Here is a 19,648-nt window from a genome sequence, read left to right as displayed (position 1 = left end):
TGTTTGACGGTGCCGACACACTGGCGGTGCTTCTTGTGTCGTGTTACTGAGTATGTCTAGATTCATTGAACCTAGGAAATTGAAATTTAATCCTATTGGACCGACATGAAATCAGATTCCTTTAAAAGGACATCATGTCTAGGGTTTTAGGTTGTTGCTGAAAGGGTTTATGTTGTGACTAAGGTTTAAGGTGGTTGAGGAGTTGAAAAGAATATGAATGTGTAGAAGACTGAAGTAATGCAGGAGTGCATTAAGAACGAGCTATCAAGGATCTAACTGAGTAGTCTGTGATATTAGATAGATCAAACACTTGTTGATTACTCACATCTTTGACAAGTCTATAGCCCTTAACCGGGTAGGCCCAAAAGCCTTTTGTAAAATCCTCTAACAAGGTGGTTCACCTCTATGAATCTAAAATCCTCTAGCAAGGTAGTCCTTGATCAGACTTATCTCCTAACAGAGATTGAGATTCCTAACAGGATCTGTTCTAGTGAAGAACATTGTAAGACCTTAACCAGTCTAACCTTAACCGGTTTGGTTTCTATTCTCCAGATAGTGACTTGTGAGTTCCATCTCACCGTGGTTTTTCCCATTTGGATTTCCACATCAAATATATTGTGTTATGGTTCTATTGCTTTTGTGGGTGAATGCGTTATTTGCATTTTGGTTTGCATGTGTGACAACCGGTCTGTCTGTTAAACTGTTTTACTAGTTTATCTTTAGACTGTTTAAGTGTTTAAGTGCAAGATTTTTTGGTATACTAATTCACCCCCCCCCCCTTAGTATTCATCAATTGGTATCAGAGCCAACCTTTCTATAAGTTTAACCACTTGGAAAGAGATATGGGGGAATACACATTGAGGGAACTTACTCAATGGTTCACTCAGTCTGAGCAAGCCTATGATGATCTTATGGTCAAATACAAGGCATCTCAAGCAAAAAGGAGAGAACATGCAGAAAGGATGATGGAGCTATCTGAAAATAGTTCTGCAGATGAAGGAGACATGGAAGCCCTAATTGCAGAAGTAAATAAGTTGAATGAATCAAACTCCAACCTGAGAAAGGAGTTGGAAGGACTGACTATCCAGATGTGTCAAGAGCTTGAGAACCGGAGAAAAACTGAAGACCTAGTGAAAGAAAGAGATTGTGAGATCTCCAAGTTGAAACAAGAGATGAGTGCCCTAAATGCTCAACTCCATGCAAGCAAGGTGGAAAAGGAAGACATGCAAGGAGAACTGAACATTGCCATCTTTGAGAATGAAAATTTGTTGGAAACAAATGCTGCTATTTTCAAAGAACTCTCTGAGTCAAAGGAAATACTTGCTAAGTTCAGCAAAAGTACTGTCAAGCTAGAGCAAAAGCTTGAGTCGGCTAGACCGGTAAAGAATACCAATGGACTTGGTTTCTCTGGACATGAGGAAGGAGAATCCTCAGGAACAAATTTTGAAGCATCAAAGAAGCAATCGGCATTCAAAGGTAAAGGTAAGCAAAAATTCAAACCTGTTTGCTTTAACTGTCTTAAAGAAGGACACACTGCCAATGTATGTAGGAGCAAAGCCTACAATAATTGTCCTTACTTTATTAACAATGTACCTAGATCCAATAAGTTCAATGGTCATTGTTATGCATGCAACAAGTATGGGTATAGAGCATTTGAATGCAGGTCTGTCATGAATGACACTGGAAGATATCCTCAGAGGACCCAAGGAGTTGGTCCTGAACCTTTTGTGAACTGGAATCACAACCATTTTAATATCTTCAATCATCAGCCAAGAAGCGGTGACTATCAAGCGGCAACCGAATGGAGAGCAAATTGTATGATATGTCATGGTCATGGTCACATTGCTGCAACATGCAGAAGGAAGAATGGAAACATGAACAATGGACCTTGGAGAGCACCTGGATTGGTTTGCTATCACTACAACAAACTGGGTCACATTGCAAGATTCTGCAGAAGCAGAAAGAGCATATCTGATGATATACCGATCACTCAAGAAGGAGGAATTGATGTTGAAACAGTTCAAGCGGACATGAACAAAACCTGGAAGAGGAAACCAGTAATGTTGGAAGAGGAACTGGTTTCTGCACCTAGTGTGGAAATATCGGAACCAGCAAACTAAGCTTCAAAAGGCTTAGGGGGAGCAAATGGAAAAATGTTTTTGAACCCCAGGTTTATATCGGCAAAAGACCTTGACCGATATATGATACCTGTCGCTTGGCAGAAGACCGAAAACGGTAAAAAGGCAAATTAGGGTTTATGCCCTAATGGAGGAGCGTTAATGACGGTAGGTGAGGACTATGTTTAAAAGCATTTTTGAAATCATTTCTCACTATCTGTTTTCAAGCAAAGAGAAGTTTTTCAAAGAGCAGAGCGACAAAAAGGCGATTTGAGCAGAGATTTGGAGAAATTGAGAAACCGTGAAGGAGATTCAAATTCAAATAGCAAATGGTCAAGTGGAGAACACAAAGTGGTGATTCAGCTACCGACGAAGTGAGGAGTAAAGGAAAATCAGAAAGCCCTAAATTCCCAAGTTTTGAAAGGTATTTCTCGAGTTCTTAAAATTTCTACAATGGCTTCCACATCTCATACCAGTTCTAGTGCATCCATTGAGTCTGAAAGTTTTATTCAACGGAAGTCAAAGTATAATGCCCTATCACAAGTTCTGGCTGGAGTGATAGTAGAAGAGGGAATCTCATATTATATTGATTTTAAACTCAAAGACCTAGGGTCTCTAGCTATCCATACCCAACTAGGTCTGTTTTGTGGACAAGATAAGATGATCAAACTGGAGTATAGTATTCTGGAGAAGAAGAAACTCCACAATGTTGTTTACTTCCTGGAGGATTTCACAGAAGATCATATAAGGATTATCCTGAACAGGGTCCATGGTGACAAAATGTACTTAGAGAGGACACATGATATCACGCCGCAGGCAATTCATGCAGTCATTGTTTTCTGCAATACAGGGGAAGTACCAGCCCTAAGGACTGTTAGCAAAACTGATATGTCCAAGCTCACCAGTTCAATGAGTGACTCATAGGGCATGACTATAAATTCAATCAAGGATGACCTGGTTAAGTATGCCTGCATGGTGATAGTCTACCGGACGTTCTCAGCCAGCAGAATCAACTCTGTATCTGCTATAGCGGTAAATGTCGCTTACCAAATGATAAAGGAGGATGCATCATTTGACCTATGCACCAGTATGCAGAGGCAACTCCTATTGAACCTGAAATCAATCAAACAAGATAATGCATTGAGGTTCAAGTTTGGACAACTATTGGTTGGGTTGTTCTTTTACTTTCAAGGATACTTCCCAGGAGTAGGAGACGTTCAATGGTCTGGTGACCAACCGGTAACCAAGCAAATCAAGGAAAGCATTGAAGCACTTGGAACTGGTTATCCTGATATGCTGAACAAGTATTTTGATGAGTTCAGAAGGAAAATGAGCCAAAGAGTGAGGATATCAGGAGACATTATCAAGAAATATGAAGACGATATGTGCTTCACCATCCAAGTAGACAAATGTATAATGGAGGCTGTTGAGCCTAGAATGGAAGAAGTGGAGCCAATGGGCTATGAGGTGATGTACGACATGCTGGAAGGGTATGCCTCTACCCTTATTGCATCACCGCTTGATCCTAAGGCGAAGAGAACCGGCACCTACCTGGAGAGGATAGCACCGGCTAAGGAACCACTAGCAGTGAAAAAGAAAGGACTGGCAGTGAAGAAGGCAAAGGCAGTGCCTGCAGCATCAGCACCGGTTACTACTGCAACTCCAAAAGTGACCAAGCGGTCACCAGTTAAGAAGAAATTGGAAGCTGCACCAGCTAAAGTGTTCCAAAGAAAGAGGAAGACGAGAAGCAACTCTCCGGACTTAGAAGAAACTATGTCTGAGGAGTAGCCCAAAAAGGTGAGTCAGACAAGAAAGAAGACACAGAGTGAACTGACATCTTTAGCACCAGTAAATATAGATATCTCCTCCTATAAACCTTTGACACATTGTCAAAGAACAATAAAGAATATTAGGAGAAAAGTGTTAAATGATTTACTTGAGTATTTCGATGACTTCAATGAGGATGAAAAGGAAGCAGTTGAAAAGGAAATAATTCAGTATCTATGTAGTAATGACCGGTCGCCCTTAGAGATTAAGTCTTAGACACCAGATTCTTTATATATGTCATTAGATAATAGACGACGCATTGCCATAGAGAAGGAATAGGAAATTAGAGAGAAGGTTTTTGCACAATACTTTCCCGACCTGTCAAATTCTGAATTATATGATGTTATTGATCTAAATAAAGGACTCTTCTTCACTAGAAAAAGAAGACTCTGGCTGTTAGAAGGTAGAGTTGCTGATTTCAAAAAGGACACCCATCTGTTTATGCAAATTGCTGTCTAGACTCACAAAGAATGTTTGGCCAACCGGCAAGAAGAAGAAGAACCAATTATATCCAAACCAGATGAAGCATTTGATGATGAAGGAAATCTGGTTGTAGAACCAATCGACACTATTGATGTCGATGCCCTGGACATAGAAGATATCACTCAGGACATACCTTCTAAGGGAACAGGACAGGAGCATCAGGTCGAACAGGGCAATGAGCAAGTCGAGGACAGACAGGAAGCGGCTAGGGAACAGGCAGAGAAGAAGAAGGGGGATGAAGATGAGGAAAAGTGGAAAGAGGAAGAGAAGAGAAAAGAGGAAGAGGAGAAAAGAAAAGGTGAAGAGAAAAAGAGGCAAGAAGATGAGAGGAAAAAGAAAGAAGAAGAGGATAAAGAAGAGAAGAAGCGAAAGGAAGAGGAAAAGAAAAAGAAAGAAGAGGAAGATAAAGAAGAGGAAAAGCGGAAGAAAGAAGAAAAGAAGAAGAAGGAAGAGGAAGAGAAAGAAGAGGAGAAGAGGAAGGAAGCTGAGAGGAAGAAGAAGGAAGAGGAAGACAAGGAACAAGAAAAGAAGAAGGAAGAAGAAGATAGAGAAGTGGAGAAAAATAAAGTGGAAAAGGACAAGACAGGAGAAGCAGAGAAGAACACACAGATGGAGACTCTAAAGGCAATCGAGAATCAAGCCAAACCGATTGATATCACTAGTCCTATCAATCTCCAGTCTGCAAGTGAATCGGAGCTAATGCAGAGCATCAAGGTAGCTCAAGAGCGCCTTGAAAACATTCGACAGAAGAAGGAGCAGGATTTAATCCAAGTTGTTGTGGATATGCTTACCAGTTTGATACTCGGTACAAATCTTCCAAACACCGATTCTTCATTAGCTAGACTAAAGCTCCTATGCACAGTAGTCGATGATCAAGTGCAGAGTCTTGAAGAGGCAGCAGAGGCAAATGTCAAGAAGGAGCATCAAAAGGCTCTTAATATAGCTCTGGTGAAAAAGTTGAATGAACTCCGGTCTGAACTGAAGAAAGAACAAAAGGATATAAGGGACACTCTAGATGAGGGGAATATGCTACTCAGCAAAATCTGTCAACCCCATATGTTCTATGATGATGTGCTAGCTCAGAAGCAAAAACTTGAAAAGGACTTACAGTCCTACTTGAGCACATTCAAGTTGCCCTATGATTCCTTCACAACTTATGGGCAAACCGTTCACCGGTTTCATATGCAGTCAGCCAAAATGGAGCAAGAAATCAACACACAGTCTAGAGATTTGCAGGAACTTCAACTGGTTTTACTTCCACGTCTGCAAATTCTTCAAAAGTGTTATCTAAACCTGGATGCCTTGACAGTTACACAGGAGATGAGAATAGTTGATGCCATGGAAGAACAGGTCTCCCAGATGCAAACAGAGAAAGAAGTGGCCACCTCCCTACTTGAGTCTTGGTCTCTATCAATGAAGCAATTCTTGCAGGACTATAAATCTATTTTTGACAAGTACTACTCTTTATTGTCATAAACTTTTATTGTTTTAATATCAAATGGAAATAGGGTTGTTCAGCGGTACTTTGTCATTGTTGGCAAAGGGGGAGAAGTACACTATTTTGGAGAAGTATAGGGGAGAAGTATCTGGTTTTTAAAAATATTGCTGTATGCTTTGATATATGCTATATGCTCTATATGTAAAATTTCTATATATTGTATTGCTTAAGGGATAGTGTATATGCTTAAGGGGAGCAATTTTGCTAATGGCATGATTTTGATGTAAAGCATGATTTTGTTGTAAAACACTTAGATGTCAAAATTTTATTTCCTAAGTGTTTCCATCAATGCCAAAGGGGGAGATTGTTGGCATTTTTTATGTTTATGTTGTGATTGTCATTGATGGACACACACTTGCATTAATATCCTCTTTATATGTATAAGTTACAGCACAGTCGTTATTTGTTTCAACCGGTATGTTGCAAGTATGTTGTATTATAGTCATTAGACTATTGATGTTTTGCAGAATGTGTTTACCGGTCTAAAGCGGCATGTTGACCTCAAGTGATACAAGGGATTAAAGTGGCATAACACATTTCGACCAGTCTTCATTTTTGTCAAACCGACAACCGGTATTTTGCATGAACCGGTAATACTTTGTGATGAGTTACCAACCGGCATTTTGTGATAAATTATCAATCCATTGATTGTTTGACGGTGTCGACACACTGGCGGTGCTTCTTGTGTCATGTTACTGAGTATGTCTAGATTCATTGAACCTAAGAAATTGAAATGTAATCCTATTGGACCAACATGAAATCAGATTCCTTTAAAAGGACATCATGTCTAGGGTTTTAGGTTGTTGTTGAAAGGGTTTATGTTGTGACTAAGGTTTAAGGTGGTTGAGGAGTTGAAAAGAATATGAATGTGTAGAAGACTGAAGTAATGCAGGAGTGCATTAAGAATGAGCTATCAAGGATCTAACTGAGCAGTCCATGCTATTAGATAGATCAAACACTTGTTGATTACTCACATCTTTGACAAGTCTGTAGCCCTTAACTGAGTAGGCCCAAAAGCCTTTTGTAAAATCCTCTAACAAGGTGGTTCACCTCTGTGAATATAAAATCCTCTAGAAAGGTAGTCCTTGATCGGACTTATCTCCTAACATAGATTGAGATTCCTAAAAGGATCTGTTCTGGTGAAGAACATTGTAAGACCTTAATCGGTCTGACCTTAACTGGTCTAGTTTCTATTCTGTAGATAGTGACTTGTGAGTTCCATCTCACCGTGGTTTTTCCCATTTGGGTTTCCATGTCAAATATCTTGTGTTATGGTTGTTTTGCTTTTGTGGGTGAATACATTATTTGCATTTTGGTTTGAATGTGTGACAACCGGTCTGTCTGTTAAACTGTTTTACCAGTTTATCTTTAGACTGTTTAAGTGTTTAAGTGCAAGATTTTTTGGTATACTAATTCACCCCCCCCCCCCCTCTTAGTATTCATCAACATACCCATGAAATAAATCAAGTGTGTAATTCCTATAGTCACAATTGAGATCCGTCTTATAACCTTGCAAATTTAATAGCATCATATGTTTTAGAACTTAGGCAGTACTCTTAGGGTTAGGTCAAGCTCTTACGCTTTCTTTTTAGTGAAGCCTCGTTGTTTGTTCGCTTGGAGTCTCAATGACTAATGGATTTGTGTGTGTGTATTGAATAGGAGGAATAGGGTTTGAAATTGAACCATGAGTGTATTATCGTTACAAACAAGGAAACCTGTAGCAATATTCTTCTCGAATGTGTTTTTAATAAGCAGGGCAGATGTGGAAAATAGTGTCAACAAAGCAACATGATGAGTCAGAGTACCTGCAATATGTTTTTCAGAAGGAAACAACAGGTAGGAAGAGAAAGAGGGAGAGTAACACAGATAAAGTCCTGTAGAATAATAGTGGTGGGTATGCGAGAGTTCCCATGTTGTTACACAACGCCTATCACCTAAAGAAACTAAATTTTGTTGTATGCATGGCTGTGGTAGTATATGATGATCATCACTTGTCAAACAGCTTGGAACGGTACATACCCATGAAATAAATCAAGTGTATAATTCTTATAGTCACAATCAGGATTAGTCTTATAACCTTGCAAATTTAATAGCATCATATGTTTTAGAACTTATACAGTACTCTTAGGGTTAGGTCAAGCTCTTACACTTTCTTTTTAGCGAAGCCTCGTTGTTTGTTCGCTTGGAGTCCCATTGTATGATGTTCTATTCATAACTTTAAATTTAATATATCATTTTATTAGCCCACCATATGACCCCTTAGGTGTCACTAGAGGTCATATTGTTTCCTATGAGGTCATATGGTGTCTTGTGACCCCTTAAGACCCCTCGGGACACCAATGACCCATAACAACACCATATGATGTTCCCTCTCTCTCCCTCTCCCTCCTTCCATCCCCCTCTCTCTCTCCCTCTCTCTCCCTCTCCCTCCTTCCCTCTCTCTCTCTCCCTCTCTCTCCCTCTCTCTCCCCCATCTCTCTCTCCCTCCCCCCTCTCTTCTCCCTCCCTCCCCCCTACTCTCCCTCTCCCTTCCTCCATACCCCTTCTTCTCTCCCACCCTCCCCCCTCTTCTCTCCCTCTCTCCCTCCCTTTACTTCTCTCCCTCTCTCTACCTTCCCTCCCCCCTCTCTCTCTCCCTCTCTCTTTGCATTTTGGTTTGCATGTGTGACAACCGGTCTGTCTGTTAAACTGTTTTACCAGTTTATCTTTAGACTGTTTAAGTGTTTAAGTGCAAGATTTTTTGCTATACTAATTCACCCCCCCCTCTTAGTATTCATCAACATACCCATGAAATAAATCAAGTGTGTAATTCCTATAGTCACAATTGAGATCCGTCTTATAACCTTGCAAATTTAATAGCATCATATGTTTTAGAACTTAGGCAGTACTCTTAGGGTTAGGTCAAGCTCTTACACTTTCTTTTTAGTGAAGCCTCGTTGTTTGTTCGCTTGGAGTCTCAATGACTGATGGATTTGTGTGTGTGTATTGAATAGGAGGAATAGGGTTTGAAATTGAACCACGAGTGTATTATCGTTACAAACAAGGAAACCTGTAGCAATATTCTTCTCGAATGTGTTTTTAATAAGCAGAGCAGATGTGGAAAATAGTGTCAACAAAGCAACATGATGAGTCAGAGTACCTGCAATATGTTTTTCAGAAGGAAACAACAGGTAGGAAGAGAAAGAGGGAGAGTAACATAGATAAAGTCCTGTAGAATAATAGTGGTGGGTATGCGAGAGTTCCCATGTTGTTACACAACGCCTATCACCTAAAGAAATTAAATTTTGTTGTATGCATGGCAGTGGTAGTATATGATGATCATCACTTGTCAAACAGCTTGGAATGGTACATACCCATGAAATAAATCAAGTGTATAATTCTTATAGTCACAATCAGGATTAGTCTTATAACCTTGCAAATTTAATAGCATCATATGTTTTAGAACTTATACAGTACTCTTAGGGTTAGGTCAAGCTCTTACACTTTCTTTTTAGTGAAGCCTCGTTGTTTGTTCGCTTGGAGTCCCATTGTATGATGTTCTATTCATAACTTTAAATTTAATATATCATTTTATTAGCCCACCATATGACCCCTTAGGTGTCACTAGAGGTCATATTGTTTCCTATGAGGTCATATGGTGTCTTGTGACCCCTTAAGACCCCTCGGGACACCAATGACCCATAACAACACCATATGATGTTCCCTCTCTCTCCCTCTCCCTCCTTCCATCCCCCTCTCTCTCTCCCTCTCTCTCCCTCTCCCTCCTTCCCTCTCTCTCTCTCCCTCTCTCTCCCTCTCTCTCCCCCATCTCTCTCTCTCTCTCCCCTCTCTTCTCCCTCCCTCCCCCCTACTCTCCCTCTCCCTTCCTCCATACCCCTTCTTCTCTCCCACCCTCCCCCCTCTTCTCTCCCTCTCTCCCTCCCTTTACTTCTCTCCCTCTCTCTACCTTCCCTCCCCCCTCTCTCTCTCCCTCTCTCTCCCTCTCCCTCCTTCCCTCTCTCTCCCTCTCCCTCTCTCTCCCGCACCCTCCTTCCCTCCCCCCTCTTCTCCCTCTCTCCCTCCCTCTACCTCTCTCCCTCTCTCTACCTTCCCTCCCCCTCTCTCTCTCTCCCTCTCTCTCTCTGCCTCCTTCCCTCTCTCTCTCTCCCTCTCTCTCTCTCCCTCCTTCCCTTCCCCTCTTCTCTCCCTCTCTCCCTCCCTCTACCTCTCTCCCTTTATGTACCTTCCCTCCCCCATCTCTCTCTCTCTCCCTCTCCCTCCTTCCCTCTCTCTCTCCCTCTCCCTCTCTCCCTCTCCCTCCCCCCTCTCTCTCTCCCTCTCCCCTCTCCTCTCCCTCCCTCCCCCGTACTCTCCCTCTCCCTTCCTCCATACCCCTTCTTCTCTCCCACCCTCCCCCCTCTTCTCTCCCTCTCTCCCTCCCTCTACCTCTCTCCCTCTCTCTACCTTCCCTCCCCCCTCTCTCTCCCTCTCCCTCTCTATCCCTCAACCTCCTTCCCTCTCTCTCCCTCTCCCTCTCCTTCCCTCTCTTTCCCTCTCCCTCTCTCTCCATCTCCATCCTTCCCTCCCCCCTCTTCTCTCCCTCTCTCTACCTCTCTCCCTCTCTCTACCTTCCCTCCCCCTCTCTCTCTCTCCCTCTCTCTCCCTCTCCCTCCTTCCCTCTCTCTCTCCCTCTCCCTCTCTCTCCCTCTCCTTCCCCCCTCTCTCTCCCTCTCCCTCCCTCCCCCCTACTCTCCCTCTCCCTTCCTCCATACCCCTTCTTCTCTCCCACCCTCCCCCCTCTTCTCTCCCTCTCTCCTTCCCTCCTTCCCTTCTGCCCCCCTCCTCTCTCTCTCTCTCTCTCTCTCTCTCTCTCTCTCTCTCTCTCTCTCTCTCTCTCTCTCTCTCTCTCTCTCTCTCTCTCTCTCTCTCTCTCTCTCATCTTTTCTACTACAAATAGCATTTACAGGGTACTGAAACTATTAGTTCACTGTCCTGCCATAACTTTTTAAGGCAAATGAGCGTGTACGTGGTACTTATTACTTGTAAGCACGTACGGGGTACTGATCCCATTATTCGTTACCCTGCGATAACATTTTTTAGGCTTAGGAGCGCGTACATGCTACTTATCAGTCCAGAATGGGAAAAAAGAATACCATTGGGCTTGTCAACATTTTATGAACTAACAGCACGTATGCAGTTATTAATGTAGCGTGTACGCGGTTTATAGACATAGTTTTAGTTGGCCAAGAGCCTCCACAGCTTCAAAAGAAGTTTTTGAGGTCGTTGAAGGCCCCACTGGAACTGTGTCTGCACTTCTATCACTGTTTTATACATAGAAGTAAGTGAATTTTTTGTTTTTGCATGATTTCAAATGATTGAATTGTTGTTCTTATTAGTTTTTGTCAATAGTATTGTGATTGTTTAATAGTTTGATTCCAAAAAATAGTGATAAGATGCATATTTATGGTTATTTGTTTGTTTATGAACTTTTGTTTACATATATATGTAATATGATTCTATTTAGGACAACCAATATCAATCATGGGAAAGAACAAATGAGGAATGATGGAACAACAAGAGGCTCAAAAGGAAAGACAAAGGCAGCGTATGAAGAAATTGCGTGACATAAGAACAATGGGAGAAGAAGGTATGTCATCCTCAACATCTCAATTCGATTTGCCAAACGAATATAATGCACCTAATGCAACTGAACAAGAGACATTTGATAATTTACCATTTGAACCTAATGCAATTGAAAAAGATACCGTATTGAATAATCAATTAAATGATGAACATATTACACCTTCTCTACTTGATGAATTGAATGTACATAATGCACCGATATTAACACCTCCTAGAATCATTCGTAGGAAACCAATGTATCTAATTGACATTGATGAGAATATATTGAAGCCAATGCCCAATAAAATGAATGAACGAACTTGTAGGAGAATGGTTAAAAGAATATGGCAAAACTATTTTCAAAACTTAAATCAAACTGCAAGATGTCAATTAATTGTTCAAATGATTAAAAATTTGAATTTTGGAGAGACGATGAAAATTATAGGCCTAAGATCATCTGAAAGTAATAGTGAAAGAACTATTGTTAGAAATCTATTTGATGCATATCAATCTATTGGTTCAAAATCACGTACTAAAGATTCTAATGCTACTCGACATGTTAGTACATCAACCATAATGAGCAAGAAAATTAAAAAAGATTGTTTGGTAAGCAAAACAAGTAAGTCATTAAACGTTAGTAGAACAACATTAAGTAAAGCAAATTAAAAAGGCGGGAAAAAATAGAGGAACCTAACAATAATTCTCTTTGGGCATTCTCAGGTAGACTACCACACAAAGACAAGGTTGGTGTTGATACACTAAAAACATTAATTGAAAAATTTTGGCATGACAACACAAGAGTTTCTCCCAACCAAAGAGATGTTGTTAGAAGGTGAATTGGGTCTACAAATCATGAGCCACATGCCAAACACTATTTGGATATGACTCAAACTAAATTTTAGGAAATATTCCTTCAAACGTTTCCTCAAATAAGAATTTCTCAAAGATTTTTTGAAATGGTAAAACCTTTTTATATTAAGATTGATCATGTATGCACCACGTGTTGTTGTAGGATGCATATTGAATTTTTCATGCATTATGATATTTTTCATCATATTTGTTATACTTTGTACACTAATGATGTTTTGCAGGAATGTAATATACAAGAACCTCCTCAGTCGGTAAGAGAATTTATTTCAAGTGTGCTATGTAATAGACATGATGGTTGTATTTATTATAAGATGCCTTGTTTGGAAGGTTCTTGTGCTAAATGTGGTGGTTTGCAACATTTACCAAGATGCGTACATTTGGAGAGCACACATGAAATTGGTACGAAACTAATTTCTTTCAGAAAATACAAGACAGTCACATATGGAGTTAAAGATGGAAAATATTTGAAGAGATGTGAGCTAGTGAAAAATGATATATGTGTAGCTCAATTTATGAAAATGTTTCAAGAGAAACTAGTTTATGAGTACATAATGCATACACATAGAACTCGATGGTTAGATGAGAAATTCAAGTTATGTAAGGACACATTTCCTCTTGGCACCATTGTCTCTATCATTGATTTTGCTGAAAATTATACACCAAAACCTCAAAATGAAGTGCAATCCATGTATTATCACTCTACACAAGTTTCTATTTTTGTACACATAGTATTCATGCATGCAGATGATAGCACAGAGGAGGATAGAAAGGTTGTAAGAGAGTATCACTTCTACATAAGTGTTGATCGTACTCATTCATCGGAGTTTGTACAAGGATGCTTTAAAGTTTTCTATGATAGTTTAAGGGAAAGGAACATACGATACAACCGACACTTAATATGGTCAGATAATTGCACCGCACAATTCAAGAATGCAAGTATGTTTTATTGGTTGACAAGGATTCATATGACAAGCGGTGTACAACATTTTTGGAATTTCACTGAGGCTGGACATGGTAAGGGAGAGCACGATGGTGCAGGAGCATGTGTGAAAAGAGCCCTAGCTAGGCAAGAATTGAAGTAAAAAGGTGGTGTTGATTTGATAGATGCAGAAATAATTGTACGATGGTGTATGTCTGTGATGGGTCCAGGTAATCCAGGTACGTCAATGGTTCGTAGATATTTTTGGTTGATCACTAAATCTAACATTGAAAACTATCTAGATTGTTATACAGTTGCAGGATCGAGTGACATGCACTCATTTATGAGTTCAAATTCAAGTTCACTGGTAATTTATATGAGACAGATGGTACGTTTTTGCTCTTCATGCATGTATTGTTTGTGGGAAGAATGTGAATCACAAGAGTGGTTTGACAAATGGTCTTGTAGACCGTTGGTTCCCATTGATTCATATCAAATTCCCAAAGCACTACAATTGAGCCAGATGGAGACATCAGTGTATTTTGACCATGTATCCGACCTAGTGGATTCAGGTGATTTTTTGAATTAATTTTTTTGCAAGTATTCTTTTTGGTTCATTTTGTTGTACATCATACTTTATTTTTGGTATTAATTAACACTTTATAAAATGCAAGTCATGTGTATGTAGTTGTTGCAGAAGAGAACAATGAAGAAGGAACAGATTACTATTTGTGTCATTGTGTTGAGCCAAAAAGAAAATTGACAACCACAATCATTGACGGAGAGGGTATTGAGTACCCAATAGGGTATGTTGTCATGACAGGAACATGGATTCGGAGATACCCTATCAATAATTCTGATGTTTGGTTGTTCGAGGACTTTGAAACACACAGACATATTCTTCATTTCTCTAACCTTGTTGTTGCAACAAATATTCATTTGATTAAGTATCGTGGTAGACCTCATAACAAGATTTTATGGAAAGCTCGTGAATCTGACCACGAGGCAATACTTGACACAATACGGGTTAGAGCCAATCCTGAAGGCTCACTTGATTGATTCTATGGTTCAGAGTAGAATGATTTTGAGAATTTTATATAAATCGTCGACGAATTATTCTATATTCGTTTTTTGTATATATAGATGCCCATGAGCTGATTTTTACATGTTTAGGGGCATAATTTTGTATATTTAAATGGCAATGAGCTTATTTGTACATATGTACATGCCAAATTTTGTATGTTAAAATGGCGATGAGCTGAATCACACATATTGTAATGCCAAATTTTGTATAAAAGCCCATGAGATGATTTGTATATTAAAATGGCGATAAGTTGAATCGCACATATTGTAATGCAAAATTTTGTATAAAACCCCATGAGATGATTTGTAAGACATTTTTTTGTATAATCAAATAGCCAAGAGCTGATTTGATCATATTTAGAGGCAATTTTTTGAATAATATGTAACAATGTTTTGTGACTACTTTGTGTGTCAATGTTTTGTGACTATGTTTTGAGTATATTTGATGTGTCCCTGGTCAATCATGAGCATTATTGATTCTTGTATAATCATGGAGATTTATTTGAGTGATTATCGGGTCATAGGGGTCATAGATTGAGACTAGATATAATTTGAGCAAAAATTGTCATTGTTGTCAAAAAAATTGTCAAAAAAGTTGTCAAGCAACTTCTACATTGCATTGGTAAGGTATGACTCTCGACATTCTGACACTTTGGGATGCACAATAGGGGCATGCCTAGCATAAACTTGCCCACCTGGACACACTCGCGATGTTGGTTTGTGCACATGACGAACCAAATCAATTCTAGCCAATCTTGCAACTTTTCATTGCATGCAACTGACGATTTTTGCAGTAAGCAAAAAAATGCTACCAATTGAAAATGGCTCCGAGTTGTCAAAAACAAAGATAGGCCATTATAGAGGAGCCTCATGCAACCCCATAGGTTCAAACGGATCGACCATATGTGTCCTGGATTTGAAGAAACAGTTCGTCAAATTTTGACAATTTTTTGGACTCAGGGCAATTGAGAGATCACACCGGTACAGTATGACTCTCGGCATTCTGGTGCTTTGGGATGCATAATAGGGGCATGCCTAGCATAAAACAGGCCCACCCGAATGCTCTTACAACATCGGTTTGTGCACACGACGAACTGAATCAATTCTAGCCAATTTTGCAACTTTGCATTGCATTTAACTGACAGTTTTTACAATAGGCGAAAAAATGCTACCAATTAAAAATGGCTTCGAGTTGTCGAAAACTAAGATTGGCCATTGTAAAGGAGCCTCACGCGACCCCAAAGGTTCAAATGGATCGACTATATGTGTCCTGGATTTGAAGAAATAGTCCATCAAATTTTGACAATTTTTTGGAATTAGGGCAATTGAGAGATCGCACTGGTACGGTATGACTCTCGACATTCTAGCGCTTTGGGATGCATGATAGGGGCATGCCTAGCATAAAATTGCCCACTCGGATGCGCTCACAACATCAATTTATGTACAAGACAAACAAAATTTGACCATTGCAAGCGTGAGGGTGCTCTCGCACCAAACACATATTGTTGTTTATATTCATATTGTCGATTTTTGTTGTTTATATTCATATTGTTGATTACATATGCAAATATTCATTTAAATTTATAAAAGGGCAGCCACCAAATACAGCGAATACACAATAATGAGCTAAATACAAGGAGTTTTGTAGGGTTAATTCAACATTTTAGAAATTTTATCAAATCATATTCCACGATTGCAATTTTTTATATCCTATTATTTTGTTGTTTATGTTCATATTGTTGATTACATATGCAAATATTCATTTAAATTTATAAAAGGACAACCACAAAATACAATGAATACAAAATAATGAACTAAGTACACATTTATTGGATCTAATATCAATATTTATATATATATAAAAGGCATGTTTGCCAAGTCAATACAAGTATTACAAAAATGTGGCATATGCCATGTCCAAATCGATATACAATAAAAATGTAGAATATATCTACATGTATTGGTCATTCTATGACCAAAACTAACACTATATGATCCTAAACTTGTGGTGGATCATCAAAATCAAGCCTCTTCGATGCAGTGCATGGCTCTGTAGATGGCTGCAAAACCACAATTCAAAAGCCAAGTTAGAATTCTTTTGTAGAAAATAGTTCACAATTAACAACATAAGTATACATTTAACTTTAATTCTTGTGCAATTGAAATGTAGATTACCTCATCCGCTGATCTAGGAGCTAATGTCTTCGCTCTCCTCTCCTTGTTACTCTTAGGAGTTTTCTTGAAGACATACTTAAATGGATCCATGTTATGGTCGTACCACGAAGGGGTCTATTGTAGATTAAATGTACAATTAATACAATGTACTAACATAAATATATCAAAAAATCTTAAAAGCTATAATATAAAGAACAATGGTGTACATGTGCCTGAGATTCTTCTCCAATGGACTGAGGATGGCTCACCATTGATGTAGAAACTGCAGCTATTACCTATACTAAAAATGTTCAAAGATTAAATACAATTAATATAATGATAAGTATTGAATGTTAAAAACAATTAATTATTTTACATATCAAACAAAAGTGTACCGGATACTGAGATGCGTCTCCAATGCAAGGAAGAGGGTTCGCCATTGATGAAATAGGTATGGATATTTCCTGTATGAAAAAATTATAAGATTATAATATATCACAAGCTCACATGTACGCGTGCATATAATCATGAAATCAAGAAAATAAAGTAGAGATACATACCTCTACCCTCTCTTGATCTGCGGGTGAATCAAGTGCATTCAACAAATCCACAAAGCTCAATGGTCGTTGTACATGTAAAATAGACAAAAAACACTAATCAATCTACAAACCCCAACTAATACTTGATTTCAACATTTTCAAACAATTGTATAACTAAAAATGTGTTCAATTACCTTCTTCCCACGTTTTGGCATCTTCGAGGAATTCTTTTTCTTAGGACGAGCCCTAGACGCGGATGGGCTACCCTGAAAAAACAAAATTAACATGAGATATTAGTACAGAAAATAAATTAAACATAATTTTAAAAATTTAAAATGAAATGACTTGCATATTCCATCAAAACAATACATAAAAAGGGTTGTACAAAATATGATACTGTATAGCCTTGTAGGCCAAAATCGATCGTTGAGAGCGTGATGTCATCAATCTAGGACATTTCGTCCCCTATCAACACCTACAAACCAGAAATTGGATCAAGCATTAAAGATAGTTGGTATATCTTGTATTTTTTAAATTCAAAGTGTACTATTCTATTTTAAAATGTTACAAAATTTATACCTCAGGCATCGAAGTTGTAGCTATAGTAACTGGGGGAGGAGTATGGGATACCGTTGCTGCATCTTGAAATGCATATTATTTGTCTCAATTTAAATCGATGTATGAATGAAAATTCATTTATGTAATTACAAATTTAAAGTGACTGATAAATAAAATGCTATGAATTCAAATCAACATACCTGTGTCTGTTTCTCATGGGAAAACACCATGTCCATCAACTCATCTGTCAGCGTGAAATCCTCAACCGTGTGGGCCTGACATCTACAACTGTAAATCGTGCAGAGATGAGATGAGGATCCATTTGCACTGGCTGCATCATCTATCCCCGAGCATATCCTCGAGCAACAGACATACATATGTTGGATAGGCTCTTTGTTGCCCTCTAATGGCTCATAATCCAATACAATAGGGTGTGCTAATGACATCCCATGCTGGATGATGGCACCAGTCAATGTTGTGGCTGCCTGAAGAGTCTGTAGCTCCATCGACTCTTTCAGCTCTACTAGGACAACCTAATGCACCCTAGGTTTGGGTACTAGGGGGTGGCGACTCTCCATAGGTAATCGCCTATGGGCTCCAGGTCTATCTTGGGCAGAGACACCACCTCTACCATGAAACTCTCTTATGTCAAAATAGTTTGGGCGCACATTGAGCACAAACTCACAATATACTTTTCTCAAAAAATATAATGGCACCTCATAATTATTACAAGGTAGATCATCAAAGACCATCCACCACCTCTACCAAAAAAGATTCTTCATCTGCACATTGGTACACCAATGTATGGGAAACCTCTTTGCATTAAGAGGTAATGACTGACCAGTTTTGGGATCAACGAAAAGGGAACATATTTGTTGTTTAGTAATATTTTTGTTTTTTACTCCATCATATGATAGCCCATCGGCATAGAATTGATGAAACCTATCCCTAAAGCTTCCCCATTTGATAATTTGTGTGGAAACAACAATCGCACCACTAACTAATGTTTCTAGGCTAGTGGTGAGGGATTGATGATGGTCAAGTTCAAAAGTTTTCAATTTAACAATCAGTCTATTGATTTTAGACGTATTTTGTCCTAACTGATTAATTAATTACTCCTGTGTTTTGGGTGTGCAGTCAAAGGGAGGAATAGGGGGTTGTTCTTGTGTGTTTTCAGGAGGTGCATTTTCTTGTTCTTGTGGGTTTTCAGGAGGTGCATCTGGTTGTTCTTGTTTTGGATTAGAAGAATCTGGGTTTTGAAACAAAAAATGTAAAAACCTAATCAAAATTAGAGAAATTAAATTCAAAATGTAAAACAAATTGAATAAACGGGAAAGAAAGACAAAAATAAACAAAAACTAACCTTGATCCATAGCTTGGAGGACAAATCTAGCACTCCATTCGCGGTTTAGGAGAGGAAATGGAAAAAAAATGAAGTAAAAAATGCGCTATTCATGGGTAAATGAGACCCAATTTTTTTTTTACACTTTTTTTACCAGGCATCATGTATGCGGTTATATTTAGATTATTAGCGCATACGCGCTATCTTCTCTAGGCTCGGGAAGAACAAACCTAAGCGCATACGTAGGAATTTCAAATTTTAAAACTGCGTATGCACTGCTTGTTTTTCCATGTTTTTTTTGGGTGGTGTCCACTTTTCTGACCACCATCTTTGTGCACATACCCAAACTAAAAATTAACTTTAATCATTTGAATTTAATCCTTCATTTTTAAAACTTTAAATACTCACAAATTTTGCATACAAAGTCTCCGCTTTTTTTTCCTATCACCTCCTTTATCTATCACTTGTCTATCTATCCTTCTATGAATATATTTTATTTATCTCTTCCTTCTCTACTTATCTCACTTCTTTTCTCATCCCATCTAGATAAATAAATTCCAAAGTTACATCCATCTCTGCATATGTCTCCCTCTTTCTATTCCTATCTCCCCCTCTCCCACTCCATCCTTGTCCCTCCTTATTTCTATATCTCTCTAC

The sequence above is a fragment of the Cryptomeria japonica genome, chromosome 2 (genome assembly GCF_030272615.1).
Source record: "Cryptomeria japonica chromosome 2, Sugi_1.0, whole genome shotgun sequence".
Classification (NCBI taxonomy): Eukaryota; Viridiplantae; Streptophyta; class Pinopsida; order Cupressales; family Cupressaceae; genus Cryptomeria; species Cryptomeria japonica.
This window is presented reverse-complemented; position numbering follows the sequence as displayed.